General features: G+C 35.0%; 1 pseudogene; it reads right to left on the reverse strand.

The window, feature by feature from the left end:
- Positions 1–8,141: 8,141 nt before the first annotated feature.
- LOC109388504 (60S ribosomal protein L3 pseudogene) lies at positions 8,142–9,353 on the reverse strand (annotated as a pseudogene).
- Positions 9,354–13,574: the final 4,221 nt, after the last annotated feature.

Here is a 13,574-nt window from a genome sequence, read left to right on the forward strand (position 1 = left end):
ACCACATTATGAAGGAAATGGGATTCACTGAAAAATATCCTAGCCAAGTCCCTACACAAATAAATAAGAAAACAACAACTGCAGCAAGCCCTGGAGAGAAGGGGTCAATATCTAAAATTGATACAATCTGTTATCTAAAATGTCCAGTTTTCCTTTATTAATTTTAAGACCTGCAGAGAAAAAGAAAATGTGACCCATATGCAAAGGAAGAAAGGTATAGGCAACAGAAAATGCCTTTGAGAGGGCCCACATGTTGGACTTAACAAATACTTCAAAATAGATTTTATAAATATTTTTGAGGAGCTAAAAGAACCTTGTTTATAGAAATAAAGGAAGGTATGATGACAAATGAAGGCAAGATAAAGACAATTAGAGATTTTAAAAAGAGAGAAAGAGAATCTATTTCTAGAAATAATAAAAAATGTTCTTCAGAGTGGAAACAATTAACCAGACACGATTTTGAAAACATATGCAACACATTGGTAAAGGTAATTATGTAACTGAAGAATATGAATGCATATTTCTTCTCTTAACTGATTTTACAAACAATTGTATAAAACAGTATGTATGTAATTGTATTGTTGTAGCTATAACATAGAGAACTTTAAAATAATTGGCAATAACTGTGCAAAGGAGGTAAAGAGGGAGCTACGCTGCATTGGAGTAAGAAAATGACAATAGATAGTAACCATAATTCACAGGAAAAAGGAAGAGAACCAGAACTATGAAGGTTAATACAATAAACTCTCTTTAAATATATTCTTCCTTGGCTTTCTTATCTTAACTCTTTTAAATGACAAAATTATACAAAGTAATAATTATAAAAATGGATTGTTGAGTTCCTATACATATATATGAAGTAGCACAAAAAGAAAGAACATGGAATATGGATATATAATTCTGATATACACTGTATGCAGGAAACATTTTTTTTTACAAGCTACAAATAGGTTGGACACAAAAGATGAAAAATGATATGTCATGGAAACAGAAAGAAAAAAAAAACTAGAAGGCTAAACTAATAGTAGTTAAAATAGGCATTTAACCAACAAATGTTATTAGAAATAAAGAGGGTTTATAATAATAAAAGGGCCAATCTAATGGATGATATGACAATTATAAGCATATACACACCTAACAACAGAAACCCAAGATACATGAAACAAAAACTGACAGAAGAGAAGGTAGGAATTAGAAATTAAAAAATAATAGAGACTTCAATACCATACTTTCAGTGATGGGTAAAACATCTAGAAAGAAGATCAACAGAAAGAGGCAGACTTAAACAATTTTGTAAACCAGGTGGTCCTAACAGACACCTATTGTGATTTTTCTTTAACTTATTGACCTTTTTTTTTTTAAAAGATTTTTATTGGGAAATTGGGGGAGGGGCACAGCATTGGGGAATCGGGGGAGGGGAACAGACAAGTTGCTGTCCTTTTGTTCTTCAGTCTAGCTGTGGAGGATGTCACTTCACTGGCCCATGTTGGTATTATCATTGCGCTCTTCCTGGATGAGGGAGATCAGTCACGTGCCTCAGGAAGGCCGCTCATGGTGGCTTTTGGAAGCTCACACTGGCTTCCAGCCACTCACATTGGCTGCCAGCTATACACGGTAGCTTATGGCAGCCCACTGCAGCAGGGGCTGCAGCCTATGCACAGTTGAAAGGTGAAATTGAAAAATTTCATTACCATACAATTAAAAATAATAAAATAGTTAATAAATTTATCAAAAGAAAGGGCAAGATGTACATAGAAAGCTATATAATGTAGTTGAAAGAAATTGAAAACTAAATAAAGAGTTATGATTCCTTTTTGCTTGATAGTTCCTTTTCAGTTTTTTTATTTTCTCTCACATTTACTCTAAGCAGAAAAAAAGAAACCAGGCTATGCCTTTTACACTTTGCTTTTAATCTCCTCAGCTAAATATCTAAACTCTTGACTTACAAAGTCTACTTTCCATGACTGAACAGCAGAACACAATGTTGCCGATTTCTATACCACTTTATAAAGATAGCCCTTCTTCTAGTTTCTAATAAAATGTTCCTCATTTCTATCTGAGTCTTCTCCAGAAGCACCTTTGACATTCATATTTCTAACAATCTGTTCCGATGTCATATGTATTCTCTAAGATGATAGAAGTTTTCTCTACAGCTTTCCTCATTTCTCTCTGAGCCATTGCCAAAACTACTTTTAACATCCATATTTCTACCAACAATCTCATCTACACAGTCTAGGCTTTTGCTAGCAGCAAGTGCCTCAAAATTCTTCCAGCCTCTATCCATTACCCCAGTCCAAAGCCACTTTCACATTTTTAAGTATTTGTTACAGTAGCACTGCAGTTCCTGGTACCAAAATCTATAATAGTTTCTAGGGTTTCCATAAAATAAGTATCATAAACTGGTTAGCTTAAAAAAATGGAAATGTATTCTCTCAATGTTCTGGAGGCAAGGAATCTGATATCGAGGTGTTGACAGGGCCATGCTTCCTCTGAGACTCTGGGTAGAGTTCTTCCTTGATCTTTCCTAGCTTCTGGTGATGACAAAGGAACTATGGCCTTTCTTAGCTTAAAGCTGCATCACTCCAGTCTCTGACTCTGTCATCACATGGTGTTCTCCTTGTGTGTCTCTGTCTTTGCATGAGGTTCTTCTGTTCTTATATGGACACCAGTAATATTGGATTAAGGGTCCACCCTACTCCAGTTTAACCTTATTTTAAGTAATTACATCTGAAATGACTCTGATTCTAAACAAGATTACATTCTAAATTATTGGGTGTTAGTATTTCAACATGGCTTTCTGCAAGACACAATTCAATCCATAACAGACACCTTCTTCAAACCATACACAAAAATGAACTAAAACATATTATAGACTTATATGTAAGATAAAAAAAAAACTATAAAACATTTAAAGAAAATATAGAAGTAAAGCATTATAAACTTGGGTTAGGGAAAGTCACCCTGGATATGACATCAAAAGCACAAAGAGAGAAGAAAAATATTGATAAACTGTACTGAATCAAAACTATATAAAATATTTGTGTTTCAAAAGATACCATCAAAAAAGTGGAAAGGCAGCAGAAAGGAAAACACAAAATATTTACGAATCACATATCTCATAAGAAGTTTGTAGTTAGAAGAGCTAAAGAACAAGTACAAAGCAATAATAAAAAGACAAGTCAATTAAAAATGGTCAAGTGTTCACCACCCAGAGTCAATTCTTCCATCACCATATATTTGACCCCCTTTACCCTCTTCCAGCATCCTCTCCTTATCCTCTGGTAACCACTAACTGGTCTTCTGTGTCTATCAGTTTTTGTTTGTTGCTTACATACAATGCAATATATAGATGATGTATTATAGATTTGTACACTTAAAACTATATAATTTTACTAATCAATGTTACCCAAATAAATTTAATAAAAATTGAAAAAAAAGAAATTGAAATATGACTTTAAAAAAAATGGTCAGGGGATTTGAATAAACATCTTTCCAAATGAAATATACAAATGGCAAATAAGAACGTGAAATGATTCTCAACATAGTCATCAGAAAAATACAAATCAAGCTACAATGTGATATATAGATGATGTATTACAGAATTGTACACTTGAAACCTATGTTACTTTACTAACCATTGTCATCCCAATAAATCTTAATAATAAATAAATAAATAAAACCTAAAAAACAAAAAAAACCCAAAAAATCCAGAAACCACAATTAGATATCATTTCACATACACTAGACTGTCTCTAATTGAAACACAGATAATAATATCAAGATTTGGCAAAGATGTGGGTAGATCCCAAATCTCCTATGTTGCTAGTGGTAATGTAAAATGGTTCAGGTGCCTTAGAAAGCAGTCTGGAAATTCCTCAGTAAGTTAAATATAGAATTACCAAGTGACCCAGCCATTCCATACCAAGGCATATCCCTAAGGGAAATGAAAACAGATACACACAAAATTTGTTCATGGCAGCATTATTTATAACAGCCAAAAAGTGGAAAAGACAAATGTCCATCAATAATTTTTAAATGTAGTATATCTATGCAATGGAATATTGTTCAGCCATTAAAAGGAAAATGTACTGATACATACTGCAACATGGATATACCTTGAAAACAGTATAGGTAAAAGAATCCAGGCACAAAGTACCAGATACTGCATGGCTCCATATATATGAAATATCCAGAGGAGTCAATTCTATAGGGACAGAAAGCAGATTAGTGCTTGCCTAGAGCTAGTGAGCTTAAGGGAAAATGGGGAGTAGCCAATTCTGAATACTGGGTTTCTTGTGGGGTGATTTAAAGTTTTGAAAATTGATTGTGGTGATGGTTGTACAACTCTGTGAATGTACTAAAAACCATCAACTTGTACACTTTAAATGGCAGAGTTGCATAGTATATAAATTATATCTCAATAAGGATATTATATAAAGCAAGGGGTTGAAATACATATGATTATATACAAATATGAATATACTATAAAAAGTATATAACATAAATATTAGTTGTATAAGCATGTCATATGTGATATTATATGCAAATGCCCAAGTACTCATTATAAAAACACTCTTAAATACTTACTATTAACTGATTTTTCTTATGTATAGCCTTATTGAACTCTCCTATGTGTTTAAAATGGTCATGTATGATTACTCTCATGTTATTTTCTCTTAACATTAGAGATCTGTAGTTAAACTCGTCATTAAACTCATCATGTACTAAACTCAGTACTCACCGTGTACTAAACTCATCAGTTGGAAGGAAGAAATCATAAGGTTGAAATAAAACAAATAGCCATAAGAGTTATGCTGTTTACAGAAGAAATATCAATAATTATGAATATTGAAAGATTGAAATTAAAATATTTGAAAAGATAATTCAGGTATATATTCACCAAATAAAGTAATAGTATTGGGTTGTCGGAAAAGTCATGATGCATGTTTGCAACAGATGGCACTAGTTCATTTTTGGAAGTACTAGAGTCATTTGCATCGATGTTATTGCTGTCATTTGACAGCTGACTGTTCTAGCTTCATTCTAAAAAAAAAAATTGAGCCATTTGGTTGAGTTTTGTAGATTTTACAAGTTGAAGATGGAAGACCAAACTGTGCATTTTTGCCATATTTTACTGTTTTACTTCCATAAAGGGAAGAATGCTTGTCAAGCTTGTGAAAAGTTGCATCAAGTTTACGGTGACAATGCTCTACAAGAACGTCAGTGCCAACGATGATGGTTCCCAAAATTAGTGCTGGTGATTTTGATCTCAACAACACTCCTCGGTCAGGGAGGCCCACTGAGGTTGATGACGACAAAATAAAGGCACTGATCAAGTCAAACACACATTACACGACACGAGAGATTGCAGAAACATTGAACACCCATCATTCAAGACTTCAAGACCATCTGAAGAAGCTGGGATATGCAAGCAAGCTCAATATTTGAGTTCCACATGAACTCAAAGAAGTTCATTTGATGGCGACATGTATAAACATCTGCAATATGCTCATTAAACATGAGGAAAACGATCCTTTTTTGAAGCAACGGATAACTGGCAATGAGAAACGGATTGTTTACAACAATGTGGCATGTACATGGTGTTGGTCCTGACATGATGATTTGCCTCAAATGACATCGACATCAAAAGCAGACATTCATCAGAGGAAGATTATGCTCTCAGTGTGGTGGGATTATAAAGGTGTCATGTTTTTCAATCTCCTACCATGGAACCAAACAATCAATTTGAATGTGTACTCTTGGCAATGGGATAGTTTGAACAAATCCATGATTCAGAAATGTCCAGAGCTTGTCAATTCTAAAGGAGTTGTGTTCCATCGTGACAATGAGAGACCACACACAAGTTTGATCACCCATCAAAAATTATTGGAGCTTGGATGGGATGTGTTGCGACACCCACCATACTCGCCTGACCTTGCACCATCAGACTTCCACTTGTTTTACTCTCTTCAAAACTTCTTGTGTGGTATAACGTTCAATTCAGATAAGGCTGTAAATCAGCACCTTGTTCGGTTTTTCACAAATAATGACAGGTCCTTCTATGAACGAGGAATTATGAAGCTCGCTGAAAGATGGCAAAAAGTTATCGAACAAAACGCACAATATATCATTGGTTGATCTTTGTTCTTTATATAAATATGTGACTTTTGAAAAACATAGACAAAATACATCATGGCTTTTCTGACAACCCAATAGGTATATTGATATCACGTGTGATAAAGTATAAGTTGAAAAGTGTCAGAAATATGAACACAGTAATTATAAAGTTTAAGTAATACAGGTAGCTATAATAATTATTCTTCTAAGTTCAGTTAATATTATACTCTTCAGATAGATGGGGCAAACTGATAGAGTTATCATGAAAAACATGCATCATGTTGAGTGAATTCAAGTATCTCATAGTTGACCAATAAAGAAGAAAATGGTAACAAATATATAGAACATTTGTACAACATGATTAGCACATTATTTAAAGGACAAATATAGAATCTGCATACAGTTGGAAAAAAATATTGTTTTCAAAGATAACATCAAACAATTACAAAATTTAACCGTATACAAAGACTTAAAGTAAATCTCAAGTTTCAAATATTCATTATCATAAATAAAATGTTTTTTATCATAATAGAATTTCTACTTGACTCAAATATAAGAGAAGACATAAAAGCCACCATATGATTGATGAGTTAAAGTTATAAAAATAGAAATTTAAATGTACTTAGAATTGAACAATAATGAAATCAGTAAATATTTAAACTTGTGAGATGTGATAACATTTGCAGCATTTATTCTTATATTAGAAAATGAGAAATACTGAAAATTAAAGAAATACAGAGGGTGCAAAAAACATATATGCATTTTAAGAAAGGAAAAAACTGTATTACAATTGTAATACTCAATATATACCAATAACAAAAGATGAATACAAGTCACATTTGACGTCTGCAGTTACAAGAGGTTCTCAAAATGGTTACCATAGCATTTTAATACAGTTTTTTTTTAAATGTGTGTACATTTTTTTTGGCACCCGCTGTAGATATCCAACTTAAGAAGCAAGGGAATAAGCATAAACTCAGGAAAATTATAAGTAATAAAACAAAAATTAATAAGGATAAAAAAAAGGAATACTCAAAATGAAAAGTTGATTTAGTAAAAGGACTACATTAATCCTGTTTTTCCAAGATTGATTGGAGTCAAACTGTGTTTTAATTATCTCCTATTGACCTCATTATCGAGGGAGGGATTCCTGACCTAAGGTTATGGGGATTTTTAAACTCACAACACCCAGCACTGTGCAGATGATATTGACAGAAATTGATTAGTCACATATACTTTTAGTATGGGGGAAGAGGACACTGGGCAGCATACAGGGCTATGTGAATATCGCACTCAGGAACAGACTCAACCACCAGGACGTGTGGGAGGTAGGCTTTTTAGTATCAAAAGGATGGGAGCTCTCTGATTCCTAGAGGAGGGTGAAATTTTCTTGTTTGAATAGTTCCACAGGCTAGCAGGAAACCCAAACCTACAATTCAGGGATAAACAAGAACTGTGTTTATTCCTTTACAAGGAGTATATGGCTAGAGAACCTTACCCATTAGAGCAGAGTAGGGAGGGAAAATTGTAGTTAAGTCATTGGTGTCCCTTTCAATTTTACCAGATATCCAAGCAGCACATAATATGGAGTCTTAATTTTATTCCTTAATCACAAACCAATGCAAAAAAAAGACCACAAGTAAATAAATGTATACATAAACAATAAATTATACAAAAGTTGTAGTAGAAACTGTAATTATTTGTAGAGAAAATATTACCCACATAAATATTTAACTCTAAATTACAACAGTTAGAAACAGTCCAATTTTTTGGATATTAAATCATTATAAAAATAAATTACAATCTATTAGAAGATATTTTAATTTCATTTAAATTTAAAATAGAAACAAAATTTTTTTTTACATCAGAAGAAATCTAAGATATTCAAGACATCTATAGAGATAATAACAAAATATTTTGACAGTGTGGTAGAAGGTAAATTAGGTCAACCACCACTTCCCCCCCCGCCCACTGGAAAATAATTTTTATTGAGATTCCACCAGCTGCACAATCTGTTCCTGACATTAAGCTCCGTCTTCCTTTGTGATTCGGTCTTTCTTAAGTGGTCCCATGAATGCTTTCTTCTCCTCCACGGTCTGGAAGCGGCCATGGCCAAACTTGGAGGTGGTGTCGATGAACTTCAGGTCAATCTTCTCCAGGGCCCGCCGTTTGGTCTGCACCAGCAAGGACTTGCGGAGGGTGAGCACTCGCTTCTTGGTTCCCACCACACAGCCTTTCAGCATGACGAAGTCATTGGTCACTTCGCCGTAATGGACAAAGCCACCTAGAGGGTTGATGCTCTTATCGGACAGGTCGTAATCGGTGGAGGCGTTGTTCTTGATCAGTTTGCCATCCTTGATGAGGTAGCCCTGGCCAATCTTGTAGATCTTCTTGTTGATCTCAGTGCGGTGATGGTAGCCTTTCTGTCCAGCCCAGGCCACAGAGAAGGCCGCCTGGGCAGGATGCCACGCCCCTATACAGGCAACCTTGCTGCAGCCCTCCTTGGGTCTTGCGGGGCAGCTTTTTGGTGTGCCAGCAGCTGGTGACCCCTTTGTAGCCTTTGCCCTTGGTGACCCCGATGACGTCGATCATCTCATCCTGTCCAAACACTTGGTTCACAGGAACCTGCTGCTCTAGCCTCTCACGGGCCCAGTCCAGTTTTTCAGCCACCATGCCTCCATTCACCTGGACCTCCATGAGGTGGGCCTTCTTCTGGTGTAGAGGAAGCAGGCGCATCTGGGTGTGGGCGATGACGAGGATGACCTGGCAGTACTTCTTCATGCTGTTGAAGTCCTTCTCCAGCTGCTTCTTGCCATCATCATCCTGCCACTTCTTGCAGTATTTGGTGAAGGCCTTCTTCTTAGATTTATGCCAGTTCTTATAGAAGCGCCTTTTGCACTCATCACTGATATGCTCAGCAAAGATGGTCTTGAAGGTATGGAGGCTTCGAGGGGTTTCCACGTAGCCCACAATGCCCACCACCACCACGGGTGGTGTCTCTACAATGGTCACTTCCTCCACAACTTCCTTTTTGTTCACCTTGAATCTTGGCCAATCGACCTCCTGCACGATGTGGGTCATGCCAGCCTTGTAGCCCAGGAATGCTGTGAGGTGGACAGGCTTGGAGGGGTCTTCCTTGGGGAAGCTCTTCACCTTCCCACAGTGCTAGCTGCTGCGCTTCCAAGCAAGAAGCCCAGGGATCCATGCCTGGGAGCCAAGAACTTCCTGTGAGACATCCTGCTGCTGAATACTGCCGGTAGAGAACCACCACTTTTTTAACTTTGTTCTATGTGTGTGTTTATTATAGTGCATCAATAAAAAAACCTGAAAAACACATTTCTCACATTCCTTTGCAATTTGGGTACCAAAAGAAATTTAATTGCTAATCAAGTGTACCCAACTGAACTTGAATTTGAATTTGGAACCAAGTTACACTGGAAAATTGGCAATGTGCAAAGCGTTTACTTTTGCTTTTACATTTCTATGTGTGTCTCTAGAGCCAATAATTCTAGAAACAGCTTTCTGATTTCAGAATGGCAGTGAAGCTGGTGTTCTTTGGAAGCCAACATTTGTGGTAGCACCTTCATGATCCAGGCAAAATGGCTAATGTGGGTGATCAGGAAGCCAGCGGCTGGGACTATTGACTTTCTCTGTGCCAAGTTTCTGATTATGACAAGGGTTAAACTTCACTGGCAGGTCTGTACATGATTCTGTCCAAGGAGTCATTCCTGGAGATCTAGTCCAAACACTGTTCCTCCAACTCTACCCATTATTTGTAAGCATTAAATTATGTTCTGCTTAAAATAATGTGGAAGTTTTCTATTATCTGCAACTTTAACAGACCAAAGACATAATAAAGATATAAATAAAGTCAGAGATAGGTTCTTTTAGAAAAGGTTTAATAGTATAATGATATAGGTGCTTTTCAAGTGAAATTACACATTCTCAGAGCTTCCCCTGGAATTTTATTCTGGTTCTAAAATTTATATAGAAGAGTTATCTTACAGAATATCAATATAAAACTATTATTGTAAAATATTGGTTTTGACATAGGGAAATATAAATAAACCATAGTAACAGTAAGTCAAATAACTCAGAGCTTACAAATAGTCCCTTGTTTATATTCATTAAATTAACAAATATTTCATTATTACTTAATGTAAGTTAGGAACTGTTCTTTAAGTTATGCATGAATTAGAGAACAAAAAAGAAAATATGACATGCCCTTACTTTGGTTGTATTTTGAATGAGGAATAACAGAATATACTTTCTATATAGTGAGTCAATGAATTTGACCAAAGCTAATTCGCATTTCTTCCTTGTATGATATACAGAATAATTAATAGTGTTTAAATTTTTAAAAAGGATACCTAAAAAATCACCCATTAAAAATGATTTAGGTAGGGTTTTAGCTCTGATGTTTAAAGAGCTAGGAAGTCATTGTTCTCATTCTTTCAATAAGAAAAAGGTGGAGAAATCAAAAGTCAATGACTTTGTTGAACCCATGAAAGAACTGAGGTTGCAGGGAAAACTGCCACACCAAAATATGAAGAAACATGCACATCAAGAGAGATACAGCATTCTTACCTGGAGTAGAAGTTACTGGAGCCATAAACTGGTAGAAGCCCTAGAGGTAAATTGCAGATTGAGACTCAGTGTGGACTAGAGTGAAAATGATAAATCCCCGGGGTCTACAGTTTTAGAGGTGCTCTCATACTTTGATGTGTTCATCATGAGGTTCTGAGAAAGATCCCCTCATAGCTCTGGCAAAGGAAGGGAAAGAGTAGCTATTCTAAATTATGTCCAGAACCTTATGCATAACAGTAGGTTACTCTCCAGAGAATTTTTACTTTGCTACTTCTCTGGACGCTTTCCAGATGTAATGTGAAACTGGCCCCCATATAAAGAGGCCAGGGAAGAACCAAACAAAATGGCTGTTCACTCCAGATTGGTAGATGACATTTTTGATAAGCAAGGGAATTTACTTAGAAAATTTGTCTTGGGTGGCTGAAAGACTAGTACATTTTCCACACCCACCCACCAAATCTTAGAATTAATAATAGGGGCCTTAACTGGGCTCACTTATGCACAGAGGGGACCTAGCTGGATTTATTCATGTACCTAGTCCAGATAATCTCAACAGCACATTCTTATCTCAAGGCTCCTTGGGGAAGCTTCTGGGGGTGGTGAGAGCAAGCTGAGCACACATTCCCAACAGGGAGGGTGTGGGGAGCCTCCAATTGCCCAGGTCCAGCTCTGAGATCAACTGGAAGTTACATCTTGATGACTTCCTCCAGGAGGAAAGGCCTTGCCTAAGTGCAGTTCTGAAACATAATCCCCCCCCCACCTTCCAGCTTACCTTTCTAACATAACAGGAAAACAAAAACATAGTCAATAGAGATCAGGGTTAAGGGCTTCACGAAATTGATTAGGAACTATACAACTAGGAAATAGAAGAGGAAGCGGAAGGTTAAATCTAACCATTGGAGAAACGCCTGTGTGATCATCAGAGACATGGGCCACTGAAAGACTGAGATATAATTGGAAGAATGTTTCCCTCCCCCACACCTCACCTTATACCACGAGGATTCTAGTATAATAACAATGTATTAAAGCTGAAAGAATAGAAAGACAGACTCTAAAGAGGAATATACAGGAAAAAAACAAAAGTCAGGATGGAAGACAAAAACAAGGATGCTGGAGAATTTAAAGCCTCTGATAATCATAGCCACAGCGAACAAACCCAAATCCAGAAAAACATATCCACACACTAATTGTCATTTTACTTTAGTTCTTATTATCTGATATACAATGTGCACCTTTCCAAAAATTATAAGGCACATTAAAAAGGAAATAAAAACACAATCTAATGGGGAAAAAAAGCAATCATCAGAAGCAGTCTAAAATATGATGGAAATGTTGAAATTATCAGACAGAAAAATTAAAATAACTGACTAATATGTTAATAAAAACGTATTAACATAAAAATATGTTAATAAAAACAAAAACAAGTAGTTAATATACACAGAAAAATAGGAACTCTAAGAAAAACATCAAAAGGAAACGCAAGAAATAAAAATCAATCAATGAAATTGCTTTCAATAGGTTTTATCAGTGGACTTGAAACAACCAAGAATAGAAGCAGGAATTTTAGGATAGGTCAATAGAAAATTCTGAAATTGAAAGGCAAAAGAAAAAGAAGAGAAAGAAGCAGAATAAAATCTTCAATAGTTGTGAGACAATTTTAAAATGGATAACATATGAATAATAGGATTACCACAAATAGAAGAAATGGAGAATAAAACAGAAGAAATATTTGCAGCAATAATGTTTAAAAGATTTTTAAAGTTGGCAGATACAAAACTACATACCCATGAAACTAGGAGAACACCAAGCAGGGAAAACAATAGCTCCAAAACACACAAAACATTCACATGCATAATATATTCAAATCGCAGAAAACCAAACAAAAAGAGAAAGATCTTGAAATAAGTCAGGAGTAAAACTAAACAAAACCAAGTATAAAAAAACAAGTGTCAGAATTACAATGGATTTCTCATCAAAAACCATGAAAACAAAATGAGAATGGAATGCAATATATACACATGTACATGAAGGAATGTGTGTGTATACATACATAGCTATATGTGTATCTAAATATGTACATATGTATACATATATATTATTGTGTGTATTTTTTTCATGAAACCAAAGATAAAAATGTTGAAGTTTAGGAGTAATTAATTTCATCCCTGTTAGATTCTTATGCTATTTGAATAAATAAAAATAATTATTAATTATAGTGAAACTTCCCTTTAAGGCTTTAACCCAACATTAAATTTGTGGTAGTAATTTTAACTTGAGGAGTGTACTAAGTAGTTAGTTCGGTATATTGTAATTACAGAGGAAGATTATTATTATTATTATTATTATTATGGACTATTTTCAGAAAATGCAAAAAGAAAAAAAACAGAGGACCAAATGACATCAAACTGAATACTTTTGGATTTAAAGTTTCATGATAAAGCAGAAGAATAAAATAATCCACTATTTCCCAAGTGCTTGGCATTTTTTTTTTCTGGAACTTATTAGCCTCAATAGGAAACTTTTTAGCTTATTCATCTTTATTGGAACACAAAAAATGAGTACTTGTAAAAGAGAGAGAGAAAAAAATATTTTCCTTCAAACTAAAAAAAACTGGATTTAACTCTTTAAATTTATTACATACTTTAGTGATTTTTATTCCAGTTAAAGTATTGTTTTCTAGGTAATTTGAAAAACTTTTGCATTATTTCAGAGGATATTTCTACTGCTAGCTTTTTGCTTAATGGAGATTAAGTGGAAATGAGGTAAAATTATAGGTGTCATTTCTAAAACAAAACACTTTAAGCATTACAGATTTGATTACAGATAAACCTGTGTAGTGATTAATTACACAGATCTAGGGTCAGGCCCAT

This window comes from Hipposideros armiger, unplaced genomic scaffold (assembly GCF_001890085.2).
Source record: "Hipposideros armiger isolate ML-2016 unplaced genomic scaffold, ASM189008v1 scaffold_200, whole genome shotgun sequence".
NCBI lineage: Eukaryota > Metazoa > Chordata > Mammalia > Chiroptera > Hipposideridae > Hipposideros > Hipposideros armiger.